Raw genomic sequence first — 22,111 nt, forward strand, 5'->3', positions numbered from 1 at the left:
AGGTCGGGTTACTTTGTGGCCAAATTGACTTCACGGAGATTCTAATCTGCAATTGGAGTTGATTTACTAAAACTGGAGTGCAAAAGCTGGTGCAAGCCAATTCGTTTCTAACTTCAGCTTGTTAAATTAAGCTTAAACAAAAATCTGGAAGCAAATTGGCTTTTGTGCACAGCTGCACCAGATTTTGCACTCTGCAGTTTTAGTAAATGAACCCCCATTTGTTTTCATAGGCTGTTTTCATCAACAGCCTGTTGATAAGCTATCCCAACAACATTATGGGAGTCTAGGGCATCCATTAGCTGAAAGCACAATAAAGAGAATGAAGACCACTAAGCAAATACATGACACCCATCTACAAAATGTTCATGTCTGCACAGTAGTCACTGTATGTTCTTCCCATACATGAGTGTGTGTTCTTCGAATGCTTTCATTATCTACTGTAGCCAATAAAAAAGATACTAGTAAGTTAATAAATTGACCCTACTCTAAAGATCTGGCAATCTACCTGCACATATTGGCCAGAACCACCAATGAGCAGTCATACCATGATTACATTGACTCATGACTAAAGTTGCCATGTGTCAAAAGAGAATCTGGGCAGAATTAATTTCAGACATTAGAATTCAGTAGGTCTTGGTTAGGAAGGTTTAGTATTCTAATGCTTAAAAAACAAACAAAAAACTGTAACATGTTCTTCCGTTCAAGATCCTAAGTGTTTAATGCTGTTTGTAAACGACATAAGAAATTACTTGATATACTGATCAGCTAGGAAAAACATTGCCTACAAAAAAAGAATGAGTTCCTTGAGGGACATTTTGACACATAGAAATTAGCACCATGCACATGTCAGTGAATGATTGACTATAGAAAAGATACCTTTTGTGAACTGTCAGTTCTTAAATCAGAAAGTTATTCATGTACAGCATACCAGAAAAATCTGTGATGGAAGAATCCTCTGTAATATAGTGTAATAAGACATACTTATGGGGATAAAGAAATATGAATCATTCCTTTTTCAGGTTGAATTGCCCATGAAATATTGTCCTAAGTTGTTGTATTGATTAAAGATAGACATATACTACTTGAATTTCATTAGAAAATGTTCATGTTAACAACATTCATTTGACTTTCTAACCATTACTGGGGTCAAGTTGATGTTTGTTATTCACCATTGCAATGAGAAAATTCAAATGAGCAGGATGGACAATTATCTTGCTAATTTTTGAATTAGATTGTTGTTCAGGAAAGTCCAGTCACTCCAAATTTGAGTGATAAATGCAAACATTTTTTGAAAATGTACTGTGAGAATTTTGAAATGAATAAAATACATTTTGCATGAATGTGCTTTCAAAAATATGCTAGTGTATTGCAGAAATGTGGGTGAAACCTTTGATAGACATGTCACTGCTTCTGCATGATTCTAGTACACATCTGTCATCTGTTAACATTTGACAACTTGGTCCTGATACCCATCTCCCTTTACATCCTTCACCTCCAAAACGTGGTCTCACCTAACCTGTACAAAGTTAAGTGCGTAGCTTGACGTTCCATATTTTTAGAGTGCAAGCATGTAATCTGATTGGTTTAAATTGCTCTAGTTTTTCCTCTATATGCATAATTCAACAAAGAATAGTAGCAGAAGGCAGCTAGGGACAGGCTAAGTGATGGCAATCTTATTTCATATTGCCCCTAGAGGGCTATGCATGATGTCAGAGTTTCTTCAGTTTTTCTGCTGCACTCGTAAATCAACAAAGCATGACAGTGGAAGGCAGTTGGGGACCGGTTGAGAGATGTCAAGCTTGCTTCATAATGCCCCTAACAGGTGCTTCCTGGTGCAATAGCTTCCTGCCTCTTTAACATGGAAAAACTTGACAAGGAGTGTCAGTCCTACAGTCAGATGCCTACATGCAATGTTACATTTATGGGAGAAACAACAAGACTAATTATCTCCTGACATGTATCAATGATGGGAAATTGCTTCAAAAAGCTCAGCTTTACTCTTGGTAGAACAGTCTTGTTATTTTTACACTAATGCATGTGCGTCCAGGTTTAGTCACCTTGCAACCTTGCTTCTTACATTTCTTCAGAATGCCAGCAGGGAAACGGTATATGCTACCAGAACGTCCAGTTCAGCCCAATGACTCGCCATTACAAAATCTTCTTATAATGTCCCTAGTAAATTTTCTATGATGTAGCATAATTGCTAAGTCCAGATGCAAGGGTATGACATCCATCATGTGGTCTTGCAGGAAAAGCAGAAACGTTTTATCCTACCAGTACCACTGACCAGTGGGTACACACAGAAGTCAAGGAATAGTCAGAAGTCATTGAATGACAGACAGCCCTGTATTTTCCTGAGCTTTTGAACCAGACTCAGTTTTCTCTCTTGAATTTTGCATTGTTATGACCGACTTGCCGTGTTCTTTGTTTTTTTTTCTTGACATTGATATGGATTGCCAACTACAGCTGTGATCCATCTACCCCAACGTGACCCGTATTACAGTCAAGATATGCCTACACCAACTCCAACCTTTTCTTAAAGTGTATTTCCACTTTTGCAGCCAAATTGGAAATACACCTACTTTATATTTGCTACTTATACCCATTCACATAGCATAACTTGGAAAAAAAAATGTAGCTTAATGTTATTAGGTTCTCTATTTTGTACCCTCCCGCAAGAGAAAACCCTGGTGAATTAATTTTGTTTATAGGGCATCTGGGAAGCTGTGTATGACATAAATACTCTGACTGTACTGTGCAGGCAGCTCTTCATCTGTCTATTGTAACTAGATTTGAAACTGTCTGTCCTAATGAGGGGGTTAAAGGTGTAGAGGTGTAGAGGCTAGGCTTCTTGAATTGTATTTTAGTGAAGACAGACTTAGAATAGGATCATATTAAAGCTGGGTACAGATGTACCGAAATTCGGCAGATGCCGCAGGAACCATTCGAATTTCAGTACATGTGTAGCCCTGTCTGGTAAAAAGAAGGAAACTCAACCAGCATTCAATCAGTGCATGCAGCCAATGGCTACAGCGCTGATCTGCATATTCTGCTGGGGGGGGATCTGGTTGAAGAAAACAAACTATACGTGCATAGCCATTAGTTATGACACCTCATTCTAAAAACATCTAAAAGGTAAGAAATCTTTTTTTTAAATGTAGGCATTCTGTCTAAATAAAAGAACACAAAGGATTTTCTCAAATCTCACTACAAAAGTTGAAATATGCATGAAGGTGTCCACAGCAGTGGCGGAACTACCGCCATAGCAACACATGCGGGCGCTATGGGGCCCGCAGTCAAATGGGGCCCGGTGAGGACAGGCGCTATGGCTCCGCGGGAGATAGCGGGCGGCTCCGCGGGTGGCCCGCGGGCAGTCCGCGGCTCCGCGGGTGGTCCGCGGGTAGTCCGCGGGTAGACCGCGGGCGGCTCCGCAGGTGAAAGCGGGCAGTCCGCGGGGGGCTCCGCGGGTCCGCGGGGGGCTCCGCGGGTGATAGTGGGAGGCAGATGAGAGTGGCCGGTCCGCTGGTGAGAGAGTGGGCGTGATCGGGCTGGCCATTTAGGGAGCTGACGGGCGAGGGAGCATAGAGATGACATCATCTCTCGCCGCCCTCTCATCCCTGCAGTGCAGTTCCCCCCTCACTGTGCAGGCAGCCAGGAAGCAGAGAGATGACATTATCTCTCTGCTGCCTGACTGATAATCTGCTGGCTGACTCTGACACAGCAGGAAAGTGGCAGAGCAAGTGACAATCCATAATGTGTGGCAGGCGACGTGGCAAGTGACAACCCAGGACGTGGCAAGTGACAATCCGTAACGTGTGGCAGGTGACGTGGCAAGTGAAAATCCATGACGTGGCAAATGACAATCCATAATGTGTGGCAGGCAACGTGGCAAGTGACAACCAGGGACGTGGCAAGTGACAATCCGTAACGTGTGGCAGGTGACATGGCAAGTGACAACCTGGATGTGGCAAGTGACAATCCGTAACATGTGGCAGGTGACGTGGCAAGTGAAAATCCATGACGTGGCAAATGACAATCCATAATGTGTGGCAGGCAACGTGGCAAGTGACAACCAGGGACGTGGCAAGTGACAATCCGTAACGTGTGGCAGGTGACATGGCAAGTGACAACCTGGATGTGGCAAGTGACAATCCGTAACATGTGGCAGGTGACGTGGCAAGTGAAAATCCGTGACGTGACAAGTGACAATCCGTAATGTGTGGCAGGTGACGTGGCAAGTGACAACCCGGGACGTGCAAGTGACAATCCATAATGTGTGGCAAGTGACAATCTAGGATGTGGTAAGTGACAATCTGTAATGTGTGGCAATCTAGGACGTGGCAAGTGACAATCCGTAATGTGTGGCAGGTGACGTGGCAAGTGACAATCTGTAACATGTGGCAGGTGACGTGGCAAGTGAAAATCCGTGACGTGACAATCCGTAATGTGTGGCAGGTGACGTGGCAAGTGACAACCCGGGACGTGCAAGTGACAATCCATAATGTGTGGCAAGTGACAATCTAGGATGTGGTAAGTGACAATCTGTAATGTGTGGCAATCTAGGACGTGGCAAGTGACAATCCGTAATGTGTGGCAGGTGACGTGGCAAGTGACAACCTGGATGTGGCAAGTGACAATCCGTAATGTGTGGCAGGTGACGTGGCAAGTGACAATCCGTAATGTGTGGCAGGTGACGTGGCAAGTGACAACCCGAGACGTGGCAAGTGACAATCTAGGACATGGCAAGTGACAATCCGTAATGTGTGGCAGGTAATGTGGCAAGTGACAATCCGGGACTTGGCAAGTGGACAATCCGCAACATGTGGCAGGTGACATTCTGCAACGTGTGACAAGTGACAATCTGCATCTGGTGTCAGGCGACGTGGCAAGTGGACAATCTGCAATGTGTAGCAGGTGATGTGACAAGTGACAATCCTTAATGTGTGGCAAGGGACAATCCAGGACGTGGCAAGTTACAATCCATAATGTGTGGCAAGTGACGTGGCAAGTGACAATCCAGGACGTGGCATGTGACAATCCATAATGTGTGGCAAGTGACAATCCAGGACGTGGCAAGTGACAATCCATAATGTGTGGCAGGTGACTTGGCAAGTGACAATCCGCAACATGTGGTAGGTGACATTCCGCAACGTTTGACAAGATACAATCTGCATCTGGTGGCAGGCGATGATGGCTAGTGACACGCTCAGGGATCCCACTGATTTTGCATTATGGTGAGTTGAACTATTTCATTTTATATAACAGAACAGAAATTGGTTAAAAGGCCTGGAGGTCAGCAATGTGTTCCCTTCAGGGGCTGCATAGAGTATACTGCATACTTTGTTGTTCAAAATTAATATAAGCCGTTGCCTGGGTACTGTGCCACATGGGTGTGGTAGTCTGTTGTTTAATGGCATTAGTTCATTTTTTTTGGTGGGGGGGGCCCATACAACATTTTGCTATGGGGCCCTGTGATTTCTAGTTACGCCCCTGGTCCACAGGTGCTATAATCAGGAGTATTAGCAATGACTAATAAATGGAGCCAGAAGTGTTCCCCTACTGCCACAGCCCCAAACGCAAAGAGTTTTCCCAATTCACCTGTTTTGTTTGAGAAAGCAGAGGTTAGGGAATTAACTGACATATACCTAAAAATCCAGCATCTGTTCTTGGTTTTATGGCTACATTAAAACTGCACCTCTTGATGCCCGCCATGACCTCAACCTGCCTGCAGACTGCAACTGTCCCATTTACCCCCGTTTCACTGACTACATATACATTCTGTGCACTACTTCAGATGTTAAGGGGATAGAGAAGCAGGCATCACCACCATCTACACTAGGCTTTTCTAATGGTAAGAACAGATGCAAATCTTTGTTTGTTCAATCCGATTTTAACTTTGTGTTTCAAAGCAAAGTGTTTCTCCAGCTGCAGCTAATCACTCTATTGCAAATATAGCTTTAATGTTTAAAACAAAATTTCCTTCCATAAAGTGAAAAAAAATGATTATGGAAACTTTTACAAAAGTTGCACAAAATATTTACATGTAGTTATCAGTCATATAACTAAATGTACTGTATATACTGTATGTCCTAAGGCATACCCAGAAATCAGGGCAATTTTGTGCATTATAAAAATAGGGGGTTTACATAGGAACTATTACTAGGATTGGAGACTTTGGACAAATACATTTGCATATTCCATTAGTGATGTTAATAAGCTATGGCTGAATTTTGAGAAACATCTAAAACGTACCCTTTCAGTGGGGCTTCCCATACATTGCAAGGGTTAAATGTTCTTTTAGTTAAGCGGTCCGTTAAAAAAGCAGCTTTATGTAAATGACCCCTCACTCCCACAGGCTTCTACGCAACTGGTCCTATTGGTCACCTTCTGAGATCATCATGTACAATGTAGTCATGCATAGTAGGTGAGGATGTCTAGCTCCCACCCACAACCTAGAACGTTAGAAAGAGGAGAGTACCAGCTGCTGGGGAGTGAGAAATACATAAAACTGCTTTGGTGGTACCGTAGACAAAAGCAAGCATTAAAAACAATTTTAATGTTGTGAGAGCCCCAACTGTTAAGCCCCGTACACACGAGAGGACTTATGTCCGACAGACTTCCAAAGGAGTTCCGCCGGAGTTCCGCCGGAGTTCTGACAGACTTTTCGGCCGAACGGACTTGGCCACACACGATCACACTAAACTCCGACGGATTCGAACGTGATGACGTACGACCCGACTCGAATAAGGAAGTTCATAGCCAGTAGCCAATAGCTGCCCTAGCGTTGGTTTTAGTCCGTCGGAGTAGCATACACACGAGCGGATTTTTCGAAGGGGACCGGGTCCGGCGGAGTTCCGTCGGGAAAATTTGAAGCATGCTTCATTTCTAAAGTCCGTCAGACTTTTGCGAAGCTAAAGTCCGTTGCAGCCCACACACGATCGGATAGTCTGACGGACTCGGTCTGACGGACTTTGGATGTTGAAAAGTCCGCTCGTGTGTACGGGGCTTTAGAGTGACTTTAGACTGCAGCTTTAGCAACTATAAATGTAGCCGATTTCTGTATTCATTTATATATTTCTTCCACTGGAATAGCATGCTTTTATGCAAGGCCGTACCCTGGTTACTATATCCCAATGCCTGAATCCAAAGCCTAGCAAACGCCAAATGTGATCAGTCATGAAAAGTTACTCATATTATAAGTGATTTAGAATACTACAAGCGTCAAGGACGTAGGAATAGTCATATTTATATCACTGGACTGTTCAGCACCCTTCATCACTTCCTATACATTTGCTCCACCAATGTTACAGCAGCATAATGACCCTGACATTGACCACTACCTACACATCCTCTGCTCACCAACACAATGTCCCTGTTGTCATCAAAACCTATATACATTTGAACCATCAACCTTTTACAGTGCAGTATACTTCTCTATGCTCAGGTGACCTTTTGATATACATTTGTAACATCAGATACACAGCAGTGCAGATTTCTGTAATTTTCTAATTCTATGTATCCAAGGACACATTTGTTGATATCTTTACAGCTTACTGAAACAATACTTTATTCCTTCTGCAAAGTGATGATATGTAAAGCAACAGTCTCATGTACTTGCATGCATTTGGTATAATAGAGTTAAAAAAAAAAAAAAAGATAAAGTATTGCTTATACTACAAAAATATTCTAAATTGCCTGGACAGATTTGTTGGTACCCATAGAAGAAAATATTAAATAATAAGTAATTTGTTTCACACATCTTCAATCTTATAATCAGTCAGACTAATAAAAAAAAAAAAAAGTAGAAAGTAGTCACTTTGCACCACACTGAACATGGATCTCAGTTGTTTGAGGCAATTAGAAAGAATGTTACCTGTCAAAAAGGTAAAATAGTTATAAGATTATCTGCAAGCAGCTTGGTGTTTCTATGACTACAGTTGCAAGTATTATTAGGTAGTTTAAAGTCCTTGGGAGTGTAGGTTTCAAAGATCTGGGGCTTCCCATATAGATGAGACCTGGTTTACATGTACAGTTGTGCTCTTAAGTTTAGATACCCTGGCAGAATTTATGATGTCTTGGCCATTTTTAAGAGAATATGAATGATCACACAAAAACTTTTCTTCAATCATGGTTAGCGTGTGGCTGAAGCCATTTATTATAAATCAACTGTGTTTACTATTTTTTAAATCATAATCACAACAGAAACTACCCAAATGACCCTGATAAAAAGTATACATAACCTGGCGATTTTGGCCTGATAACATGCACACAAGTTGACACAAAGGGGTTTGAATGGCTAGTATAGGTAACCATCCTCACCTGTGATCTGTTTGCTTGTAATTTGTGTGGGTGTATAAAAGGTCAATGAGTTTCTGGACTCCTGACAGACCCTTACATCTTTCATCCAGTGCTGCACTGACATTTCTGGATTCTGAGTAATGGGGAAAGCAAAAGAATTGTCAAAGGATCTGCGGGAAAAGGTAGTTGAACTGTATTAGACAGGAAACTGGATATAATAAGATATCCAAGGAATTGAGAATGCCAATCAGCAGTGTTCAAACTCTAATCGAGAAGTGGAAAATGAGGGGTTCTGTTGAAACCAAACCACAGTCAGGTAGACCAACTAAAATTTCAGCCACAACTGGCAGGAAAATAGTTTGGGATGCAAAGAAAAAAAACCAAACAACTTCAGGTGAAATACAGGACTCTCTGAAAACATGTGGTGCGGCTGTTTCAAGATGCATAAGGGGGCTCTTGAAGAAAGATGGGCTACATGGTCGAGCCGCCAGAAGAAAGCCATTACTACGCAAATGCCACAAATGATCCCACTTACAATATGCCAAACGGCACAGAGATAAGCCTTAAACATTCTGGCACAAAGTCATTTGGAGTGATGAGACCAGCATTTAGCTTTTTGGCCACAACCATAAATGCTTAATTTGTAGAGGAGTCAACAAGGCCTATCAGGAAATGTACACAATTCCTACTGTGAAATTTTGTGGTGGATAGCTGATGTTTTGGGGATGTGCGAGCTACAAAATGGCACAGAAAGTTTGGTCAAAATTGATGGCAATATTTGTTGTCATCAGCCAGGAAGCTGAGAATGGGACGTACTTGGACATTCCAACATGACAATTATCCAAAACACAAGGCCAAGTCAACCTGTCATCGGCTACAGCAGAATAAAGTGGAGGTTCTGGAGTGGCCATCTCAGTCTCCTGACCTCAATATCATTGAGCCACTCTGGGGAGATCTCAAACGTGCAGTTCATGCAAGACAGCCCAAGAATTTACAGGAACTGGAGGCTTTTTGCCCAGAGGAATGGACAGCTTTACCATCTGAGACGATAAAGAGCCTCATCCACTAATACAACAAAAGACTTCAAGCTGTCATTGATGTTAAAGGGGGCAATACATGGTATTAAGAACTGGGGTATGTAAACTTTTGATCAGGGTCATTTGGGTAGTTTCGGTTGTCATGATTTAAAAAGAGTAAACACAGTTGACTGATAATAAATGGCTTCAGCCAAACACTAACCATGAATGAAAGAAAAGTGAGAAAAGTGTTTGTGTTATCATTCATATACTCTGAAAAAAATGGCCAAGAAATCATAAATTCTGCTAGGGTATGCTACAGTGCTTGCCCTCCTGGCTGTGCTGAAGATCTCCCAGGGCAAGGTAATAAAAAAGGGTTAAGCACAGAGCTGTCCTTTTAGAAAGCTTGCTACATGTGACAGTTTCTCCCCTTGAGTGTCCCAGGGTGTGCCGATTTACTCACACTGTCCTCCTTGCTTCCGCTGCCTCCCAGGCAAGAATCCATTCCAAACAGCTCTGCTGAACAGATCCCCCTGAGCCCAGCCTGGAGCTGGGATCTCCCATAGACCCAGGAAACCCATCCTAGGCCTCCTCAGCACTCCATCTTGAACCTGATTTCCCTGCTATCATGACTCATCCATATTTAAGGGCCGTCTAAGTCACCATGTCAGGCCCACTGCCTGAGGATTGGCCAAGTTCCCCTAAGTATGTGGCTGAACCCTCCTCGCCTTCTAAACTAACTTCTAGAAATGTCTCCAAACTTCCTGAACCAGGGGGAGGCACCAGAGAGCTGTCTGTATGAGTAATCCAGAAAGCAACACTTGAGAAAGGCTGATAGTGAGGCTTGGACAGTTAAATGCTTGTAACTAAAAGAGTGATCCAGAGAGAGGCCTGGAACTCAGGAAACTGGAACAGTGTCAAACACTATTGTTGAGGCTTGCAGCAAAGTGAGCAAGGACTGCCATAATATAATCAAGTTGAGTGTGCTCACCCTTTTGACATTTTTACTGTGGGACTGGTGTGTGTTAGACAAACTTGCTGTAATACACTGTGTTATATAACAGAGAGGAATCTAGAAAGAGAAAAGAGTTAAGCTGCGATTGATTTCAGAAAGTAAACTTTGGACTACAGGTATCAGTATGCAAAAATGAGTAGGCGATATCTGCTTTGAGGACACCCACATTAAATGACTGTCCGGGCATGCTTGGTTTCACCCTCCTTACCCCCCCCCCCCCCCCCCCACAGTACCAACAGGTATCCTCCCTGCTGTAGACTGATGCAGCTTAACTGTATCCTGTGTACCTGCATTCTCTGGGACCTCTGTGTTCTGAGCACATCACCATCCAGGGTGCAGGCTGCAGAGAGGGTCCAAGATCTTCAACCCTATGTGACAGTACCCAACCTCCCTGGACAGGACTGCAAGAGGAAACTCGACCCCAGATTGAACAGAAGGAGAAGGTAGACAAAGGGTCAAGGAAAACTTCCAAAATAATACAAGTTGAACTTCAAAGTCAAGGTACGTCAGTGCCTGATGGCAAACACTGATCGGCACTCCAGATCTGGCAAAACTAAAATACCACAAGACATTGTAAGATTCTGACAGCCACAGACATGACTCCCAGAGACAAGATGAGATTTGTTTCACCACAGCTGAAGTACTGAGATAGCTTATCCCTGCTCTAAAGGTTATGAAACAAAATATTAGGTTAGGGGACCAATCATTTTTGTCCATGCAATTATTTAGAAATAGTCTGCTGCATCATAAAAGCAAAAGTCTGTTTTTTATTAAACGCTGAATAAATGATGATAGATGCCACCTTGTTTTGTCACTTTCAGTTTATTTCAGAGAAAAGGATAGGTTCTTTTTTTCCTGGAAGGATACCAACGAATTTGTCCACAGCTGTATTATTCACTGCTTAGCACTTTAATGTACCACTTACTAAGTGTAACACTTTCTCTTCCCCTTTCTCAATAAATATTTTTGCCACAGATGACACTGATCACTTCTTATACTTACACCTTTCTAACCGATTGGCAGCTTCTGCCCCTCTCTGCTAATCGCTTCACTGACTTCTGCTAGTCCAACACATACATTTAAAATACTTAGAAAATATAGCGTTATTGACCACTCCAGCTACACCACCAAATCAAAATATCACCCAAATGCCAGCTCTCCAATTTCCTCCCATGCTCACCTCCAGGACTTTTCCAGAGCCTCTCCCATCCCTTAGAACTTCCCCCAATCTGTCCAGTTGTTTTTTACTCTGCAGCCTTTAAAGCATTGCACTCATGATCAGTAGATCACAGGTGCAATGTCAGTATCCTGCAGACTCTCAGGACACTGTCTGCCCCTACCTCCAATACAGGCAGACAAATACTGAACGGAAGGAAGATCACTGAACTACGAGAGCACTCACCAAAGTACTTGTGGTTCATTGAGAAATACAAGCCATCATGGCTGACAGTACTTGTAGTCAAATCCATTCACCTGAAACTGTGAATGAATGGTGCGGCGCCCTGCAATTTTCAAATGGTGGCAGTGGGTGTGGGGAGAAGATCCCCCACCCACTATCACAAAGCAGAGAGTGCTGTCAGCGGGAGGTTGTTGCACAGGTGCATGTATAGGTGTAACATGTAACACACTCCTCAGAAAGGTAAACTTAGCCTTTAAGCGATCCCTAAAAACAAATTTCTTCAGGCAAGCCTATCCTGCATAAACTTAAAAAGAAACTTACTTCTGCCTTCTCCATCAGCAAATTAATCATAGTTCTTAGCCCTTGTACCACTTGCCACTCTTTTTAGATCGTAAGTGTCAACATGCAGGGCCCTCCTAATCCTTTTGTATCAGATTATATTGTAAAGTGGTATGCACATGGTTTTTTCTCTAGAAATCCTGTATAATAATAATAATAATAATAATAACAACAATAGATTGTTTAGCAGCATAATACCCTTCTTACTGCCATCTATCAGCACTTACTGTGCATAGGTAATAATCACTGCTCAGTAGCACAGTGTCCCTCTCATTGTCTGTCAACACTCACTATACATATGTAACATTTATCACTGTCTATCATCACCATCTATACATATGTACTCTCTGCTCCTCAGTTTCTCAATGTCACTCTCACAGTTTTTTGTTAAAACTCATTATACGTAAAAGGTCATGCACTGTTCAATAGCACATATCTTGTTAATGATATAATTTCTCATATAAGCATGTACCATCCACTACTGAACCACACAAATTCAAGGATATCCCTCCAACCATGCTCCAAGGCAAACAAACCAAGTGGTTTAAAGACTAGAGAAAAACTGCCTTCAAGTTTGCATTAATCTTTTATCCAGAGGTCATTTCAGCACCTTAATGCTTGATAGAATTTGGCGATGCACAACAGATCAATGGCCACTTTCTATTTACTTTCACAGCGACTTCCTAAAATTACTCACAGTCCTTCATCAGTGACACCAGATGCCTTGAAATGGATCAGATGATAGAAACCAGTGGAGGAATATGATTCGACACCAATCACAGGATGATGTAAAAGCAAACAATAATGATATACATCTTAACTTTTTTTTTTCCCAATTAAAAAATATTTCAGGAAAATGCCTGAAAGGACTCAACTTTAAAATCAGGTGAAGCCAACTAATGATTTATAAATTGACTAAAGTGTGCACTTTTAACAGTGTTAAAAGTGTACAAGTATAATAATGTGCCGTTTCTCTTTTTTTTTCTATAAGCAGCAGAATATTTAGGTAACGGGTATATGAGCATACCAACAGACCTGTAATAAACTAGCTAATACCTTAGTAGCAGCAGGAAAGTGAGAGATAAATGTTAAACTACGTGTTTAAATAAACTCAGACAATGTGCGTAACCTCTTGGGTGCAATACATCAAATAGTGCTTTTGACAAAGAAACAAACTTAAATCATGTGATGTACAAAATCCTCCATAAGAATCCAAAATATTAGTGAATCAACGTGCAATCCACATAAATTAGTAAATTATACAGTGTAAAAAATACCTATATTAGTAGAAATAATGCTAAAAATAACGAATGAGATGAGATTTATAAGTGCTAGAAGTGCAACTTGAGGGGGTGCAGTGAACAATGGTGATTAATCAAAAAATGCACAAAGTGCTAATAATAATATTTGGACTCCAAACACAGTGAAGATGTGCTCTAAAACACGGCTCCAATGTAGCTATTAAAATAAAAGTTCACTATAATCATGCAAAAAAATGTCCATTCAGTGATAAGCAGAGCGATATCCTGCGTGCCCGGAGAAAAACGGGGAGTAAGTTCCACCAGTGCTCCTGTGCGTATTGTATCCTCACAATAGGTGCAGTAATTACCTTACCTTACTGCTGTAAGGTAAACAGCATTCCCAAAACAACACTTGTTATCCGCTGGTGTGGGTTCAATAAATAGCACAACTCTGGACACTCATTCCACCGTAGGCACGATGTATCATGCAGAGAAAACAGGGGGAACACTCCAATGGTGAAGTATGTATTCACGCGTATCGTCATGTGACTTCATCAGGGAAGTTCCCTGATGAAGTCACATGACGATACGCGTAGGAACGCAATTGGTTAGTGAGGACACCGGAAGTGACGTCCGGAAGTACAAATGTGGCGCTCGTTCGTTTTTACTGTGCTTATTTTTATTCGTTTTAAATGTGAGTACCCAAGCTTCGTTTTGTATCTAAATAAAATTGTGAATACATACTTCACCATTGGAGTGTTCCCCCTGTTTTCTCTGCATGATACATCGTGCCTACGGTGGAATGAGTGTCCAGAGTTGTGCTATTTATTGAACCCACACCAGCGGATAACAAGTGTTGTTTTGGGAATGCTGTTTACCTTACAGCAGTAAGGTAAGGTAATTACTGCACCTATTGTGAGGATACAATACGCACAGGAGCACTGGTGGAACTTACTCCCCGTTTTTCTCCGGGCACGCAGGATATCGCTCTGCTTATCACTGAATGGACATTTTTTTGCATGATTATAGTGAACTTTTATTTTAATAGCTACATTGGAGCCGTGTTTTAGAGCACATCTTCACTGTGTTTGGAGTCCAAATATTATTATTAGCACTTTGTGCATTTTTTTGATTAATCACCATTGTTCACTGCACCCCCTCAAGTTGCACTTCTAGCACTTATAAATCTCATCTCATTCGTTATTTTTAGCATTATTTCTACTAATATAGGTATTTTTTACACTGTATAATTTACTAATTTATGTGGATTGCACGTTGATTCACTGATATTTCGGATTCTTATGGAGAATTTTGTACATCACCTGATTTAAGTTTGTTTCTTTGTCAAAAGCACTATTTGATGTATTGCACCCAAGAGGTTACGCACATTGTCTGAGTTTATTTAAACACGTAGTTTAACATTTATCTCTTACTTTCCTGCTGCTACTAAGGTATTAGCTAGTTTATTTTAGTATATCACATTTATTTAGCCGGAGCGCAACACCACTTTTATTCATTATCACTTACTTTGGGGAGGGTTAGTACCCCTGCCGGTGTTTTGCTGCAACCACAATTTTCTTTTTCTTTTGTAGGGCACATAGGTTGGCGCGAGAATATCTTTACTCCCATACCAACAGACCTGTACCACCTCTGGATTTAAGAACAAACACACCCCATCACAATTCCAAACCCTTTTCGCCATACAGAAATATCAACAGCCGTAATGTGTTTATGTCCCAACATGACCCCCACACAGATTATACAAGCCTACAATGTCCAGTGACCTACTTCTTAGCAAATGAATATGGGTCATAAATGATGCTGTTAAAAAAAAAAAAAAAAATACCAAATCAAAAAAGTTTTATTTCATGTGAACATTTCTTTGGAAAAGTTAAAAAAGTTACAGTGCTGTATAAGTTATTCAAACTAAAGTCTATATAAAACTAGACACTTTCTGTCTTAGCCTGACAACACTTGAACAATTCAGATCCATCGTTGTCACCTTTTTTTGTGTGCTACTGTGCTCTGGGGACCACAACCAGCCATGCCAATTCACAGTGTGCTAACACATTATTCTACAAGCAAAGTAAAACTATTATGTTCAGCTGATGATGAACGCACACATTCACAAGAGGTTCATAGAAAGGATGCACACAGCACAGGGAGAGAGCATATGTATGGTAAAAAGTAATGCTAAAAACTACATTTTTGTAAACATTTAAAAATTAAATAAAAATAAAACAATCCTATTATACATACTATACAAAACAAACTACTCTTTTGTAATGCCGTGTACACACTAGCGGAATGTCCGACAGAAAAAGTCAGACGGAATCTTTTCATCGTATATTCCGATCGTGTGTATGCCTCAGACTTTTTTTTAACGAAAATTCTGATGGACCTAGAAATAGAACATGTTTTGAATATTTCTGACGGAACCAATTCCTATGGGGAAAACCACTCATCTGCATGCTGTTCCAACGGACCAAAAACGACGCATGCTCTGAAGCAAGTACGAGACGGAGGCTATTGGCTACTAGCTACTGGCTATTGAACTTCCTTTTTCTAGTCCCGTCGTACGTGTTGTATGTCACCGTGTTCTTAACGATCGGTGTGATCGTGTGTACACAGGGCAGTTTCAGCGAAACCCCGTCGCAAAAAAACGTTGGAGTTTATTCTCATGGGAAAACCAGTCGTATTAACGCGAAATAAGAGTTTTTTTTCTGGATACAAGGGGTTGATAACATAACAAGAGAATGCAGTATGCAGTGCTACAGAGAACTTTTACTTACTTCAGGCCATGTGCTCACAAATCTTACATTTAGACCAACATGCTTCATGGACAGGTATTTACTAAATGTCAGATTTGTCACAGTTATATATATAAAAAAAAAAATTCAATAGCTGGGCTTCGCCGTTTCTCCATCTTCATATCAAGCTTATCACTGCTCCAAACATCTTTTGTAATAAACAGATAGCTTCTCAATACTCTTTGAAAGTCACAAGGAGAAAATCATGATTCCTTAAAGAGGTGACCAGCTCAGGTTAGCTTTAGCCCCAGGTTCCCCTCTCCACATTGTCATCTCACAGTACATTGCCGTCACCTCTCTAATTCATACCTGTGTTACTTGCAGAACAGTCTCCTTTATGGTACTGTAGTAGTAAGAGTGTAAGAAAATTATATTCTTTTTGATGGAACCACAAATCAATGACTTTAGTTAGCTTCTGTAATATGGAAAGGGTTTCAAATCCCTTTTTTACTATCCCTCCATATGGAAATAATACATGGGCCCCAGGATGGGGGGAGACCATTTAGCAATCACATAGCAATCCATCAGTCCTTTTCCAGAGAATAGGAATTCTCTCTTTAATCCCAACTCTTCCTTTTCAAATCAACAAATCTTTCTCTTACACGCAGGTAGCAGCATACCTTACCCATCAAAAGAGGCAGCCTGTTGCCAAACACCCAGCAAGGAGACAAATTTCACCCCTAAATGGTCCTAATACTATTGGCAGAATAGACGTATTGACAATAAAACACAATGTAAATTACAATTATGTTGCACCTAATTTTCTGAATGAAATGGTTATATTATAGAATCATGTAAAAAGGAGAACAGTTTTCCCGGCCTGCCCTTCCCCCCATTTGGAAGATGTCTTCTAGAGACCACCAGAGCTCCTCGCTTCCAGGCTCTCCCTCCATGCTCTCCCCAGGCTGGCCCTTAGTGAATGAATTTGTTAGTCCATTGGGCATGTGCATATTGCATTCTGCTGTGTGGGCAGAATGTACACTGGGACAGTGAGGCCAAGGGCATTTTGTGTGGCCACTGCTGCCTAGTGTAACTTAGTGACACCCTGGATAATTCATAAAGAATGTCTACAATACCCTATATACATGTCTCCATATGAAAAATGATGGTGTGGGCAAAAGATTAAGGTATGAAACTGGTACATGATTTTGGGAAACAGGTACACTGCCCATCCTCAGTGAAGCTGAGCTCCCTCCCTGCCACTATCACACAAACAGCACAGTGGCCAAGCAGTTAGTATCTAGGTGGAAGGAGCCTGCTGAAAATTCAGAGACGCTAGTTTCCTATCGGGTCCTCTCTTCTTGTGCCCACTGCTTGTTGTCAATCATAAGGAGAGAACGGACCTGATGGGGAGCTAGTTCCTCAGCCTCTCCATCAGGCCCTGCCCACTGTCCGCACCATTGGTTGCCAGAAACCTGTCGACTGTGCAGCTTTGAAAACTATGGATAGGTGGAGAGGAGGTAGCAGCAGCAAACACAATGTACAGAGACAGGTACTCTGTCTCTGTATGCAGAGTTATAAGTCGTTTTAATTACCTCCAGTTCCATTATCTACAAACTGGAGGTATTTTTTTGGGGTTTAGAGCAGTCACTGTGCCACTATGTAAAATGGTTCTCCTAAAAGTACAACTAGTTGAAAACCTTTTATTTTTTCATTTTGGACAGAGTGGAGAGGGATTAGAATACCTATTAGTTTTTTTTTGTTTCAGTCTGTGGCCCTGTTAGGGAGATTCACCCTCTCTATTTGTCAAATTTACCATTATCATTGAAAGCTGGGTTGTCCCCAGAAAAAGTAATAGAGGGGAAATCTTCCAATGGGGACACAATTTCTGGTGATCTGTGGGTCCCCAAGGATGTCCCTTAATTTGGAAGGACTCTCTCTTACTTCCCATTTTAGCTGCAGAGCAGGAAGTGAAGTTAAATCTCCCCAATAGAATACATGGCAAAAAATAAAGTGACAGGAGTTATAACCCTCCCTTACTCAATCCAAAATGAAAAGTTTTGCCTATATTTTTACTTTAAGAACTACCAAAATATTTATTAGAAAAGCTACTGAAACTGGAGGCCGGCCATTTTAAAGGGCCAAAACACCAGACAAGTGGCATGCTTTATTTAGTCACCCCAGTGTGTTTACAGCTAAATCCAAGGAGGAGGCTTAGCTTTTTTGCAACTGTGCTGCCCACTGTCACTCCGCCTCAGTGACAGGCTGGCACTTTTACAGTCAGACAAAGAAACACAAAAATAACATTTTAACTAAGACATGGTGCCTGTGCACCTTCTTAATGGTGATACCTGGTGCAGGATACACCCCTAGGTATGGTATTGCCTGGTTTGTCTAGCAGTTCAAATGACACAGTACTTTAAATTTTCTTTTTTGGATTTTGTTGGTTTTATGCTCATTTCATCTTACTAGAAGAAGAGAGGAAATTGAATTTATTACATTAAAATGTATAGATCTTACAGCCGTGTATGGTGTGGAACATAGCATTCTATGTGGTAAATTGAGTTCCAGAAAAGCCATTTATTCTAACATGCAGATAGGTTCAGTACAGCCCATTCTTGTCTGCCTTCCAGATAAAATTAAATAGATTTACCCTTTTTGATATTTATTGATTCCTTGGCTTTCTTGCAACAATTGCTGCCAGAGAGCCAAGGGCAGCAGTAGGACAATTCACAGTAACCACCGAAATGCCAGTGTGTAGCAAACCAAAGGAATAAAGTGCATTACCCCCTTGCATATCATTTATGATAAAGATATGCTGAATGATGGATTTTACTGTGGGATCCTTTAAAAGTGGAGGAAAAAAAGCTTAGTTCTCCCATTGCTAATGGAGTCATAACAATTCTCTATCCTGCAAGGAATGTTTATATGGAAAGAAAACTGCAAAAAATAAAAAATAAAAGATATTCTTTATATACTCAGGATATACTCAGGGCTGGAACAAGGGGTGGGCAGGAGGGACGACTTCCCTGGGCACTGTGGTATCATGAGAGGTTAGGGGGCCTCGTGTGGAAAATGGGGGGCACTGTAGATATATAAACGCAAAATCAAAAAAATAATATATTGCTACCTAACAGTCCATATATGTGGTGGCAGCATTGGTTTTACTTTTTCACAGCTCAAAACTTTTTTTGTAGTAACTGTAGAAGATAACTGTTCACCTTGCCAGTCACCGTGTCACTTTTTTGAGCTGAACTAAAAGCAAACAACATCGTTATCCTTTTTTAAACTACTACCCCAACCCCGTGTAATGGAGATGAGGAGAAGAAGATATGTTTGAAGTCCAATCTGGGTGGCAACCATGGTTCTCTTTATAAATACAACGGAGGAGTAAACTAAGTCACCCAGGGACTGAAAGTGTGTTATTTGTAGGACTACCAGGTATAAAATAAGAGAAAACAGAAAAATATTACTTTTGTTTTTGGGTTTAGATACACTTTAAAATCACTGACCTTGAACCCAAAATACATTTACATGCCTTGCAGAATTTCCAGGCAGCCACAGACCTCCAGTTTGTAAAGAGTATTGCCATGGCCTCTCCAAGCTTTGTATGTGAACAGTGAGGCTGTTCATTAACATGGGAGAGGGAATAGCCAAGCACAATATCAGGAACTAAAGTTGCTGTCTGCATATCAAAGAGTTTTCTGGACTGGAGAGCTATAAACAGGGACGGACTGACAACACATGGGGCCCCCGGGCAATAGGAGATTATGGGGCCCCCTGGCAATCAGACATTATTGGGCCACACAGTATACACAAACACACACACACACACACACACACACAGTATACAATCACACAGTATACACAGACATGTTTATATTGGCTGAGAAGGTACTGGAGAGGTGGGGCAGCTATAATCTCAGGATTTTTAGACCAAAAGAATGTCGGTAAGGGACATTTCAGAGACAGATGTAAAAAAACACGGATTTTTACATACTTTCCCTGGTTTTACTGAGGCTGGTAACCCTGATGGGGCCCCCTAGTGGCATGGGGCCCTCGGGCAGTGCCAGAGTGGCCCAATGGTCAGTCCGCCCCTGGCTATAAAACACGTTCAGACACCTTCAGATGCCTGCCAAAAGTTTGGGAGCCTTAAAGATAACCTAGGTTAACATTTTTAAAAAATAAAGGACCTAATTTTTAACAAGAGGCAGAGCAAGAAAAAAAAGGGAAGGGTGGGTATGAGTCAGTCCTATGAGTCCTATTTAGCTGTGCGTGTAATCTGAACTTCAGCTTTATAGCTCTGCAAACAAAAGTTAGTTTAGTTCACCAGCTAGATAAAAATAGCTAATATATGAAAAATATAACTGGCAAAAAACATGGCAAAATATGTTTATGTCCTGAACATAAATAAAGGAAACATACAAAAACACAAAATATTTCCTTAATTTTTTTTTAAGATATAAAAATAATAAGATAACCATGACTCAATATTCAAGCTACTTATTGCATTTATTCTATATTATGTGATATTTCTGCAGTTCTTACTCGAGCCAATAGTCGTTATTACCCATTATAAATACATATTCATGCAGCTTTTTATTAACACCATTTAGACAAAGTAGAATTTGAAACCACAAATGCAAATGATGCCTGCCTACCATTTTTCCACTGCCTAAAATCCAATCCATGAAGCTGGCTTTTTTATTATTATTGTATAAAGAGCTCTAGGAGTTGCTTAAATTCTTATAAAACACATATATTGCAATGGTTTCTTGAATAACCAAAATGGGATGTTCACATACAGCATCCATGCATTAGAGCAGTGATTCTCAACCAGGGTTCCATGGAAGGCTAGGGATTCTCAAGAGGTTGCTAGGGGTTCCTTCAGCATTGGGCAATCTCTGCCTCTCAGATAAGTTTCCACTGACACCATTGATCTTTTTAGCTATCTGTACGGAGGCAATTCTTCCCAATGACCACAGGTTTAAGGACCATTCTTCCCATTGACCATCACACTAATGTATTAGGAGTTGTAGATTTCTAAATTTTAACAGGGGTTCCCCGAGACCAAAGAACTATTTCAAGGGTTCCTCTGTGTTGAAAAGGTTGAGAAAGGCTGTGTCAGAGAATAAACCTATGCGTATGCTGTCAAACCCAAGTCACATGAAACAGAGCCAACTATGCTAGTTGTAATGCTGCAAATGACATTAAAAAGGTATCTAAAGCCATCTGCATTACATACTGCTTGACCCCTACACTATGAGTCACACACCGATTGACCCCTGAACTCTGCTCGTCATACCACTGACCCCTGACCACTTCTATTAATATTCCTAAAAAAAAGAACAAAAAAAAAAAAACAACACTTGGTAATCTTTGATCTCTTCTATGTCGTTAGGGTTGTCAACCCCTGATTGAAGAATACTTGAATTATCCGTTTATCTGCAGTCTTCTCTTCATCCATTCAAAGTGTAGAATTTATAAAGTTTGTGTGAGTTGTCATAAAAAAAAAAGGGGGCGGAGTGCTGAAGTAACACAGATCTCAGTGAGGGGAGCTCTGAGAGCTGAGATAGAAGGGAAGGGACAAACTAACCCCCCCCCCCCCTTCACACAGAAACACAGCTGAGGCTGTCAATCAGCTAGAGGTCCTCCCCCTGACGTAATTTTTCTCTTGGTGTCAGAAAAACTTGTCAGAAGTGATTCATGCTGATAGCGGAGGAATGAAGCAGCAGACAGGAATTATACTGCTGTATAGAGGGATATGCTTTGTTCAGATTTCATGTCTGAGGTTTACAACCATTAACTGGTTTGAAAGAGACAGTGAGCACAAAACACACAGCCACATAAAGAAAAGGAACACAAGAAGTACAATCTGATCTAACATTTCTGTAGAATGTAACATTGCAAGCTTCTTAAACCAATGAAAAAACGAATATGCATAATACGCAATAACAATCTTGTACTATAATTTCTGTTAAAGCTTAATTAAAACATGAAGATATCTACTATATAGACTTTTTCTTTTTTTTTTTTTTTTTAATCTACACTGA

At 41.1% G+C, this 22,111-nt stretch overlaps 1 protein-coding gene across 1 annotated transcript in view; it reads right to left on the reverse strand.

Annotated features, from left to right (window-relative positions):
- FGF14 (fibroblast growth factor 14) overlaps positions 1-22,111 on the reverse strand; it is a 756,823-nt gene that overhangs the window by 652,788 nt on the left and 81,924 nt on the right. The gene's annotated exons all lie outside the window — the stretch shown is intronic.

The sequence above is a fragment of the Lithobates pipiens genome, unplaced genomic scaffold, assembly GCF_037356315.1.
Source record: "Lithobates pipiens isolate NorthernLeopardFrog02 unplaced genomic scaffold, aLitPip1_a1.2 Scaffold_16, whole genome shotgun sequence".
Classification (NCBI taxonomy): domain Eukaryota; kingdom Metazoa; phylum Chordata; class Amphibia; order Anura; family Ranidae; genus Lithobates; species Lithobates pipiens.